Source organism: Mastomys coucha, unplaced genomic scaffold, assembly GCF_008632895.1.
Source record: "Mastomys coucha isolate ucsf_1 unplaced genomic scaffold, UCSF_Mcou_1 pScaffold9, whole genome shotgun sequence".
In the NCBI taxonomy this organism is placed as follows: Eukaryota; Metazoa; Chordata; class Mammalia; order Rodentia; family Muridae; genus Mastomys; species Mastomys coucha.
The window spans coordinates 99,106,904-99,119,258 of NW_022196915.1; the positions used below are offsets into that span (position 1 = coordinate 99,106,904).

Sequence of the window (12,355 nt, forward strand, 5' to 3'; positions counted from 1 at the left end):
CATAGTAAAAGCAATATACAGCAAACCATTGGCCAACATCAAACTAAATGGAGAGAAACTTGAAGCAAATGTTTTCTTTTATAAGAGTTGCCATTATCCTGGTGTCTCTTCACAGCAACAGAATACTGAAAAATACAGGGCCTCTATGGTAGCAGTCTCAGCCTATTGTCATCTATAGGGCAGACTCTCTAGTAAGTAGTTTCTGTACACACTGTCAGCATATACACTCAGACCAATGAGAGTCAATAATAGTCCTCCATCCATGACACAGATCAGGTCTTGTCATAAGTCTGTGATATTCCTTGATATGGCCATGCCCTTGTCAACAATACTTGTTCATTTATGCTTTATGTGTTCCCCACATTCATAATATCTAGAATAGCTGCCATGTACAGAAGCCCATGTGAGAAAGCATAGCTCTCCATTTTTTTTACAACTTTTACAAATTCCTCTTAACTGTTGATTTACCCTCTTTGCTTCATATAATTTATAAAATTTTAGATATTATATATTTACATAAAATTTGTGGATATATAGCCATGATAACTTACTCTGTCTATTTCCAAATAGTCAACAGAAAGCACCAGAATTTCATATAGAGTACAAATATGTATATTGCAATTTTTATATTTATTTTTTTACATTACATAATTAACATAACTACAATGCCAATAATCTGGATGTATTTAACAATATTACCAGTGAGTCATTCAATTAACATTGCTGGAAGAATCACAAGATATCAAAGGGAATGGTCACTTTAAAACACATACTATATAAAGCATGCCTGTACTTTTCAGTTTTGAAACATTGTTTATTGTAATACTATGATAATACACTTGGTATCTGCCAAGTTAAAACACACACACACACACACACACACACACACACACACACACACATACACACACACTGAAATACTCACAAAATTCATATTTATATCTATTGACATAAGCCTTTTAAATTAAATGGTACACAAATCAGAGAAAGCAGCTACCTGACAATATAACCATAACAGCTGGATGAATGATTGAGTTTTTCCATCTATAATAATATATTATGTATTTATACCTTTCTTCAAAATTAAAGTGTGAAAAGACTCTAAGTGAGATAAACTCAGTGCTCCTATTTGGAAAGCAGCTGTTAATTCCATACTTCAGGATTATATGGGTTTGGAAGTTCTTTGAAAAGATTGCATTACACAAAATGCATGCAATTTATTTTTGCTTTAGGTATGTGGAGATTGCTTGCAACAAAATTCACATTCACATTACTAATATGCTCTAATGCAATACAAAATTCCTTCCTCAAATAATTTTCTGTTCATGTTATATTCTTAAATGTATAATACATAGTATTATGTGTACCAACTGAAGATAAAATAAATAAATATTTATGACAAATTAAATCCCAATTTTAATTCTATCTTTTTGGGAACTGACAGTTTGGGCTTTTGATCATGAGGTTCATCTTCCAATGCATTCTATTATAAAGGAATTTTATTCACTATGAACTAAGAATGTTGAATGCATAATCACTCTTCAAATTATAGCCATGACACTGTTAGTTTTACTAACAGTGTTCTTTGTGAACTTTATTTTTCTTAAGGTACCTTTCCTTAGATAAATGATTTTATATGACTTTATCTAGAATCATTAAAATCTCAAGTAACCACTATACTGAAAGTAGCTGGTAAGGGTTCTTTTCCATCAAAATCCTCCTGCACGGTAGAACCTTCCTTGGTACTTCCTTTGTACTTACTTGGTACTTACTTGGTACTTACTTGGAACTTACTTGGTACTTACTTGGAACTTACTTGGTACTTACTTGGTACTTACTTGGCACTTACTTGGTACTTACTTGGTACTTACTTGGTACTTACTTGGAACTTAGTACTTACTTGGCACTTACTTGGTACTTACTTGGAACTTACTTGGTACTTACTTGGTACTTACTTGGTACTTACTTGGTACTTATTTGGAACTTATTTGGAACTTACTTGGTACTTACTTGGTACTTACTTAGAACTTACTTGATACTTACTTGGAACTTGGAACTCCTTGGTAACTTACTGTGGTCAAATAGAAGGAAGTAGCATTATTCCCTGAAACACAGCTTTGATACTTATAGTTGCTGTGTTAGGTAACTTCTTCAAATAAAAGATTGGCAGAACAACTGGGCTAATAACTGCAACCTCCTATAAAACAAGGAACAAGAATGTTAGTTTTGATTTACTGGTCTCTAAAATTGGAATTGAGTTATGTTTCTGCTTCTAGGAGCAGACATGTCATCCTGGAATCCTTAGAGGCTGTGGTGGTTTAAGTATTCTTGGCCCATGAGAACTGACACTATTGGAAGGTGCGGTCACGATAGAATAGGTATGGCCTTGTGAGAGGAAGTACCTCACTGTGTAGGGTGGGCATTGAGATGTAAGCTTCAGCTCTGTCTAAGTGTGGAAGAGATTCTCCTCCTGGCTGCCTCCAGAAGACAACATCAGCCTGGATGTCTTAAGATCCAAATGTAAAAGTCTTTGCTTCTCCAGCATTATGTCTCACAGCATTCTGCCATGTTTCCTGCCGTAATGATAATGGAAGGAACCTGTGAAAGTGGAAGCTAGCCCAAATGAAATGCTGTCTTTTATACGAGTTTCCTTGGTCATGGTGTTTCTTCACAGCAATTCAAACGCTAGGACAGATGGCCACTGATAAGTATTGCTTAAAGCTGGTCGCTCGAACCCTGAAGGATATGACTGTGTAGCAAAAAGCTTTCTGATTGAAATCACTGAGTTTACGACATTCACTATTGAACTCCATTCAAACAGGCCTGTTTGCCATCTAGACAGAAGAAAAGGACTACAAGGATGTTCCATGTCCTAGAGGTTTGGAGCAATATGATGGCTGCATGGAAGTAGATCATAGGAGTAATCTCCTTTAATACTGTCAGTTTTTGCTGACAAAAGAGTGTTTTATTATATATGCTGAAATACTACCCATTTTTATTTATTTCAGACACACATAGTACAATGGGCATTAGGGACTTTGTGCACTGAAGCATGGTTGTTCTAGGTGAGGTGATCAGGCCAGAGGAATTGAATAAGTGCATACATGGTGAGCTAGTACTTTAAAGACATAGTCTCATTATTTTTTTAACTCATGGGATTAATATGATAGTGGTATCATCTTAGCACCCAATCCTGAACATGAAGGAAATTAAAAAAAAAAAAACTAGTGTACAGAAATATGCCTCTGCATTCTCTTTCTTTCTCTCTCTCTGTCTTTGTCTGTTTCCCACTCTTCAGTACTCCTGTCCCCTTCCCTTTCTCTCTCTTTGTTCTGGGAGAAAACATTTACACAAAAACTAATACTGTGATGTACACTCTAGAAATTTTCTGAGCATATTCTCTTTTAGTGAGTTGATGCATAGATGATAATGCCTCTGGGTTATAAAATAGAATCTAGTATGTTCGTGAAAAATACAAATTAACAAATCACCAACGATGCTTGTTTAAGAAAGGATTAAGACTAATGAAGACACAGGAGATGATAGATTCAGCATAATGTTCCTGCGGACAATGACAAGGGAGTTTTAGGGCTCAGAGAACACATTTGTCTTATTGTTTTGTAAATTATTTATGGTTTTCTTTTCTTCAAATCTCCATTCTCTGATTAGTCTATTTCCAGATGGTATAATTAAGTTTCAAAATTTCAAATATTCTACACTTATGGTTTGGCTTGTTTTATTTATATTGTAACAGCTGATTTCAACAGATGTTCATACCATAAATAGATTTCTGTCAATAGATTTTCATTTTAATCAATTCTGATCATCTGATTTACTATAATAGAGTAATTCTGTGGAGTATTTTAGGAATTTTTCTTGTATTAAAATGGTAATTTTAATTGTATGGTAGATTTGACAATTTCCTAATATTTTTCTAAAAATTTCTAACATTCAACTAGTCATTACTTCGTGTATAAAAAAATTAATTACTTTTAAGGTATTTAAAAATACAATTTTGCCTTTTAAATTAAATCAGGTTCATTTTGTTTTTTTGAAATTCCAATAATCTCAGTTATGTATTTGACACATTTTATAATTGAAATATATACATACTATACATTGCTATAAATATTAAATTGTTCTGATTCAAAAATTCAGAAATATTCAAAAGAAAGTAAAGAGGATTTTAAGATGTGTTTTAAAGCTGTGTCGAAAATATTCTATCTTGGTTCTCTGTGTAGAGTTAATACTCTAAGTTAATAAGATCCAAATGAATAATTTTGATGCCAAGGGAGGCCATAGCTTGTCCAGTTACATATTTTGATCTAAGGCAATTAATGTTTCTTTCTTTGTTTAGATCAACTATAAATTTTCTGAAAATCAATTAGAGATTAAGAGTGCCTAAAAGGTAAAAAGAAAACATTTCTAATGTATTAAAAAGATACAGTTACCACAAAAAGAAAAAATGATAAAATTTGGGCTACAAGTATGGTAAATAGCATCTATCAAAATGTATTATTAATATGGAACTTAATAGTATATAGTAATTTGTTTTTCTTAGTTTTATAAACTAAATTAAATAGTATTGTAAGTAGTAATATTAATTACTAATATGTTAAAGATTCATAATACAACAAAAACAATATGTAATAAGTGATCCTTAGTCATATTCCTCTCTAATTATTTCTGAGAAAATTCTCCCTTTACCTACCTATGATCAAGTGGATCTTGTACAGGTAATCAAAAGTAATCCTTTCTTCAGTGGCCTCCCATGTCTCCTCTTAACTGCAAAGACAATAGGATGGAGAAAATATTTAAAGCAAACTGAACCAAGAAACTAGCTCGTGTTGCTATCCTAATGTTTGAGAAAATTGACTTCAAACTAAGATCAGGCAGAAGAGATAAAATATGGAACTTGAACACTGTCAAGGGAATAATTAAACTGGAGGATATTTTTCTGGCACACCTAATTTCATAAAGAGCCTAATAGTCTTAAAGGTACAGATTAACTCCAACTCTATTGTGATTTCAACTTCCCAATTTCTGCATTAGGCAGGCCATCTAGGCCAGCAGTGAGCAAAGAAACAAACAGAATTAAATGACATCATACATCACAGAATTCTGACAAATATCTACAGGATATTTCATCTACAAACCAAAGTATATCCGTTTTTCTCTAAAATAGATCACATATTGGGACAGACATACAAAAATATTTAAAAATTCAGAATTAAGTAACACCATATATTCAGTCCAACATAATATGATAAAGATAAAAATAAGTAAAATAATCATTAGTAATCAAACAAATTCACCAAGACAAACACATTACTAAATGATGAGTCAATAAAAAACTTTGAAATCCTGGAATTAAATGAAAAGTAAACACAAGAAAAACTCTGAGGCATACATAAAAATAGTCCTATGAGGGACATTTTTAACACTGAGCACCTACATGAGAAAATGAGTGTTGGAAAGATGGCTCAGCTGGTTCTGAGAACTGGCTTCATTCACTAGGAGAGAACTCGTTTGCATTCCAGTACCTGTATGGTGGCTCACAACCATGTTATTTCCAGTTCTAGGTATATGACATCTTCTGTCCTAGGTAGACATTGCGCATGTACTTGATGCACAGACATAAATCCAGACAAAACATCTAATCACATACAATAAAATAAAATGACAATAAAAATCCTAAAAAAAAAAAAAAAAAAAAAAAAAAAAAAAAAAAAAAAAAAAAAAAAAATCAGAAAGAGCCAAAGAAATAAAAATGCATTTGGAAAAACAAGAACAAAACAAAGTCAAATGCACCTGAAAGAAATGTTATTAAAAAATCACAGTAGAGGTGGAGCCTGGCCACCCGGTCTGACCCCGATCACCCCTCACCACAACCCCCAAGCACATGGCGTGGCACGTGTTCCTCACCAGGCCTCCAGGGGTTGGCAAAACAACCTTGATCCAGAAAGCCATCGAGGTCCTGCAGTCTTCCGGGGTGCCTGTGGATGGATTTTACACACAAAAAGTCAGGCAGGAAGGGAAGAGGATACGATTTGATGTTGTCCACTGTCTTGTGCCCAGGGGCCTCTGTCCAGAGTTGGGTCACAGCCTCTACCTGGAAAGCCCGAGTGTTGAGTGGGGCAGTACGTGGTGGACCTGGACCTGGCTTCTTCTGAGCAGTTGGCGCTGCCTGTCCTAAGAAACACAGGCCCCAGCTGTGGCCCCAAACACAGAGTGTGTATCATGGTGAGCTTGGGAAGATGGAGCTGTTCAGCCAGCCTTTTATCCAAGCCGTCCGCCAGATGCTGTCCACACCAGGCATTATCGTTGTTGGCACTATCCCAGTCCCCAAAGGGAAGCCGCCGGCCCTGGTGGAGAAGATCAGGAAAAGGCGTGGCGTGAAAGTGTTCAATGTCACTAGGGAGAACAGGAATAGCCTCCAGCCAGATATTGTGGCTGTCGTGCAGAGCAGCCGGACCTAGGGCAGCGCTGGGGGGTAGGCGGGAGGGTCCAGCTCTGCCTCTGTCTGAGGTGGGCCCTGAGCAGAACCCAGTCAGTCCACTGCATCCTATGTGTGCTCCAGGCTTCTATTTCCTCTTATAGTTGTGCATGTAATTTGAATAAATTCGAAAATGAGTCTGCCAAACATTAGGTGGAATTTGCTCTCATCGGGGCTTATAACATGTTTGGGGCTGCGGAAAGATGGTAGTTCACTTCTTCCTTGACTTTGAGTGCTGGAGATATTAAACACCTCTCCAGGTGCAGCTCCAGACCGATGCAGCTGAAAGAAGTAACAACTGATTCTCTTCAATTATTTCCAAACGGGGGTGGGGGGAGTTCTCTTCTCGCTCTTTTATTTATTCCTCTATTATTGACTAATAAAAATGGAAATAAATTTGGTGGTTCAGACACAGAAAAAAATCACAGCAGAAATTAATGAAATGGAAACAAAGAAAATAATATAAACAATGAACAAGCCTAAGAGTCGGTTGTTTAATGAGACCTACACATTGACAGATCTCTCTATATTCCTTTCTGTTTAAAGCAACCTCTCGATTGCTTTTAAGGATCAAACATGATTAATTTTGACAGAAAAATATTTTCCCTGTCAATATCATAACTGATAAAGAATGGACCAATTTGCCTTGGCAGACAGAAGTGGATCATATATCATATATATTCCATGTAACACTTTTAGTTTGATGGTATTTAAAAGCAACCATTTCTGTCTCTATCTCTGTGTCTCTTCCTGTCTCTGTCTCTCTGTCTTTCTCTGTCTCTCTGTTTTTATGCTACATGTGCTAGTATGAGAAGGATGATGGGCAACCTCAGGAGTTGGTGTTTATTCCTAAATACATGTGCTTGATCACTGCTGTGCATGCCTGGTTAATGGGCCCATTGGCATCCATCCATAGATGCTTCGCTCTCCGTCTTACCATAGAGTGGCAAGAGTACTCTCACAGCTGCCATCACCCAGTTTCATGTGATTCCTGAGAATATGAGTTCAGGTCTTTATGCTTGAGCAGCAAGTACTAGAATCAATGGACCATCTTCTCAGTCCTCATGTAATACTTTAAATCGACTAAAATAATCAGTGAAAATTATTTGGGCTCTGGTTACACGAATTTCTTAGTATTTGTTCTGAAGGGTTTTTTAAATTAATTTATTCATTTATTCACTTAACATCCCAATTGCAGCCCCTCTCCCTCTCTCCTCTCAGTCTCTCCCCTCATTACTCCCTCCTCTCTTCTCCTCAGAGAAGGAGAAACACCTCTGGAATACCACCTCACCCTGGGACATTAAGTCCCAGCAGGACTAAGCACATCCTCTCCCACTGAGGCCCCATAAGGCAACTCAGCTAAGGGAAGAAGATCCAATGGCAGGCAACAAAGTCGGAGACAGTCTCTCTCCAGTTGTTAGGGAATCCATGAGTGAAGACCAATCTGCACGTCTGTTACAAATGTGTGGGGTTCTTGCACGCCCTTTGCCCTTTGGTTGGTAGTTCAGTCTCTGTGAGCTTTGATGGGCCCAAGTTAGTTGACTATCTTGTGGAGTCCTTAACAGTACCCCAGCCCCCATGCATGTAGATTTTGCTACTCTACCTTAACTCCAGGAATGAACTGTGCTACCAGGTCAAGCCCAGATTCCCTCAGATCCACAAATACAAAATACACACACACACACACACACACACACACACACACACACACACACATACTCACTCACACACACACTCACTCAATCCTATTCTCCAACTCTTCTACACTACTCCTGAGTTTTGCTTTATATTTGGCTATGGGTCTCTGCACCTATTTCCATATGCTGCTAGATGAAGCCTCTCAGGAGACAATTATGCTAGACTCCTATAAGCAAAGCAGATTGTATCATTAATAGTTTCAGGGGTTGACTCTCTCCCATGGGATGGGTTTCAATTTAGGACAGTCATTGTTTGCCCTCTGTCTTTCAATCTCTGCTCCATCTTTATCCCTGCACATCTTCCAGGCAGGACAAATTTTTGGTTGAAAGTTTTGTGGGTAGGTTTATGCCCTTCTCTATCTACTGAAAATTTCACCTGGTACATAAAGAAGTCATTTCAATCTACGAATTCCCAGACACTAGAAATCTTAAATAGAGTCACCCTGATAGACTGCCAGGAACCAGCCTGCCCTTCTGTCCTAGGACTCAGACTAGTGCCAGAAATGAACCCAACTTATTTCTGTTCTCTTCCCAGCCCTTTACCACCACACCTCAACTCTCCCCACACACAATCTCCATCCATGTTCTCCTCCTCATCCACTCTACCACCCAATTAGCCCCCTCCACTCACCTCCCATGCCTATTTTATTCCCCCTTCTGAGTGAGATCCAGACATCCTCCTTTGGACTCCTTACTACTTAGTTTCTTTGACTCTGTGGATTATACCATAGCTATTCTGCACTTCATGGCTAAAGTCTATTTGTAGGTAAGTATATGTCATGTGTATTTTTCTGGATCTGAATTACCTCACTCCAGATGATATTTTTCTAGTTCCATTATTTGCATTCAAATTTCATAATGTCATTGTTTTTAATAGCTGAACAATAACCCATCCTGTAAATACCATGTTTTCTTTATCAGTTCTTCTGTTGAGGGACATTTGGGTATTTACAATTTCTGATTATTACAAATGTAGCTGCTATGGACATAGTTGAGCAAATGTCCATGTGGTACATATAGTAGGGCATAACTTAGATATATGTCCAGAAGTGTCTTAGAGTAGAACTTTTCCCAACTTTCTGAGAAACCACCAAGTTGACTTCCAAAGTGATTGTGCTAGTTTCCACTCCCTCTAGCAATGGAGGAATGTTTCCCTTGCTCTAAATCCTCGCTACCTCTGATGGTGTAATCTTACAGTCATTTTGATTTACATTTTTCTGATCACTAAGGACACTGAACACTTCTTTAAATGTTTCTTGGACATTAGAGTCTACCCTGTTGAGAATTCTGTTCAGCTCTGTATTATATTTTTTAATTGGGTTATTAGATGTGTTGGTGTCCAATTTAGTCACTTCTTAATATAGTTTGGATATTAGTTCTCTATCAGATAAAGGATTGGTGAGTGAAGTTCTTTTCCCATTCTGTAGGCTACTGTTTTGTCCTATTGATGGTAACCTTAGCTTCACAAATGATTTTCTGTTTGACAAGGTCCCAGTCATTATTGTTTATCTTAGTGCCTGAGCTATTGGTTTTCTGTTCAGAAAGTTGTATCCCCTGCCAGTGTGTTCGACTTTCTCTTCATTTAGGTTTAGTGTGTTTAGTTTTATGTTGAAGCGTTTGATTTGTCTGGACTTGAGTTTTGTGAGGATGAAAAATATTTACATTCTCCTATAAATAGATATACAGTCATACCAGCACAATTTGTTGAAGATGTTTTCTTTTTGTTCCACTGTAGGTTTGTTGGTTTCTTTGTCAAAATTAAAGTTTCTATAAGTGTGTGGGGTTTTCCTGTCTGTTTAATTCTATTACACTAATCAACCTGCCTATTTACACTCTAATACCATACTACTATCATTCAGCCATAGATACGTAGGATTAACATAGTAAAATGGACATTTTACCAAAAGCAATCTACAGATTCAATTCAATTGTCATCAAAATTTCAACACAACTCTTTGCAAACTTTGAAAGAGTCACTCTCAACTTCATATGGCAAAACAGGATAGGTAGAATAATCCTGAAGGAGAGAGAATACATAGTCAGCATTCTAAAACTGAATTGAGCCATTCCCATTGCTTGGTAAGTAATCTGCAGTATTGGAAGATCTACTTAAATACTTTTCTTTCCTTTTTTCTTTTTTTTCCAGAGAAAATACATTTATTTTTCCATTTAACTTTCACTTTTTCTATTTTTTTATTAGACATTTTTTTATTTCGATTTCAAATGATATCCCTTTTCCTGGTTTCCCCTCTGAAAAAACCCTATTCCCTCTCCCCTCCCCCTGCTCACCAATCTACCCTCTCCTGCTACCTGGCCCTGACATTCCCCTGCAATGGGGCTTAGAGCTTTCACAGGACCAAGGGCCTCTCCTGCCATTGATAATAAACTAGACCATCCTCTGCTACATTTGGAACTGGAGCCATGAGTCCCACCATGTGTACTCTTTGGGTGATGGTTTAGTCCGTGGGAGCTCAGAGGTTTCTGGTTAGTTCATATTGTTGTTCCTCCTAAGATGCTACAAACCCTTTCAGCTCCTTGGGTCCTTTTTCTAGCTCCTTCATTAGGTACCCTGTGCTCAGTCCAATGAATGGCTGTGAGCCTCTACTTCTGTATTAGGCAGGCACTGGCAATGCCTCTCAGGAGACAGCTGAATAAGGCTCCTGTCAGCCAGCACTTGCTGGCATCCACAATAGTGTCTGGGTTTCGTGATTGTATACGGGAAGGATTCCCGGGTGGATTCTCTGGATTGTCCTTCCTTCAGTCTCTGCTCCATAGTTTGTCTCTTGAACTCTTTCCATGGTTATTTTGTTCCCTGTTCTAAGAAAGATCGCAGTATCGGCACTTTGGTCTTCCTTCTTCTTGATGTTTTTTGTGGGTTGTATCTTGGGTATTATGGGCTTCTGGGCTAATGTCCACTTATCAGTGAGTGCATACCATGTGTGTTCTTTTGTGATTGGGTTACCTCACTCAGGATGATATTCTCCATATCCATTCATTTCCCTAAAAATTTCATAAATTCATTGTTTTTAATAGCTGAGTCCTTTTCTTATAATTCAGGTACTAACCAAAGAGTAAAAATTGTGTATATCTCCTTTGACATAAGTTACATTTCCTCAGCCATCCATAGAATACTTGATGACACAGAGTCCTGTCTGCTGCATAAGAACATTAATGAATGTGAGGATGAAGATTCTGTTAAGGATGACATGGCTGGGCCCACATTCACACTTTTAGCTTTCACTATAGGAAGACCCAAAAGATACATATGGGTCTCTCAGGTACACTGGCGTAGGATAAACAATTAGCTCTTGCTTTTCTTACAATTTAATTCCTGAGTATCAAGCTGTGGTGGTTTCAATAAGCTTGGCTTATGGGAAGTATCACTAGTAGTATCAGAGCCTCTCAGGAGACAGCTATATCAGGCTCCTGTCAGCCAGCACTTGCTGGCATCCACAATAGTGCCTGGAATTGATGATCGAATATGGGAAGGATTCCCAGGTGTAGCAGTCTCTGGATTGTCCTTCCTTCAGTCTCTGCTCCATAGTTTGTCTCTGCAACTCCCTCCATGTGTATTTTGCCCCCACTTATTGTAAGAAGAAATGAAGTATCCACACTTTGATCTTCTTTCTTCTTGAGTTTTTTGTGGTTTCTGGATTGTATCTTGGGTATTCCAGGCTTCTGGGCTAATATCCATTTATCAGAGAGTGCATACCATGTGTGTTCCTTTGTCATTGGGTTACCTCACTCAGGATGATATTCTCCAGATCCATCCATTTCCCAGAGAATTTCATAATTTCATTATTTTTAATAGCTGAGTAGTATTCATTGTGTAGATGTACCACAATTTCTGTATCCATTTCTCTGTTGAGGGACATCTGGGTTGTTTCCAGTTTCTGTCCATTATAAATAAGGCTGCTATGAACATAGTGGAGCATGTGTCCTTATTACATGTTGGAGCATCTTCTGGGTATATTCCCAGGAGTGGTATAGCTGGGTCCTCTGGTAGTACTATGTCCAATTTCTGGAGGAACCGCCAAACTGATTTCCAGAATGGTTGTACCAGCTTGCAATCCCACCAGCAATGAAGTAGTGTCCCTCTTTCTCCACAACCTCTCCAGCATCTGCTGTCATCTGAGTTTTTATCCTAGCCAATCTGACTGGT

General features: G+C 37.7%; 1 pseudogene; it reads left to right on the forward strand.

The window, feature by feature from the left end:
* The first annotated feature begins 5,902 nt into the window (after nt 1–5,902).
* On the forward strand, nt 5,903–6,479 carry LOC116085197 (annotated as a pseudogene).
* Nucleotides 6,480–12,355: the final 5,876 nt, after the last annotated feature.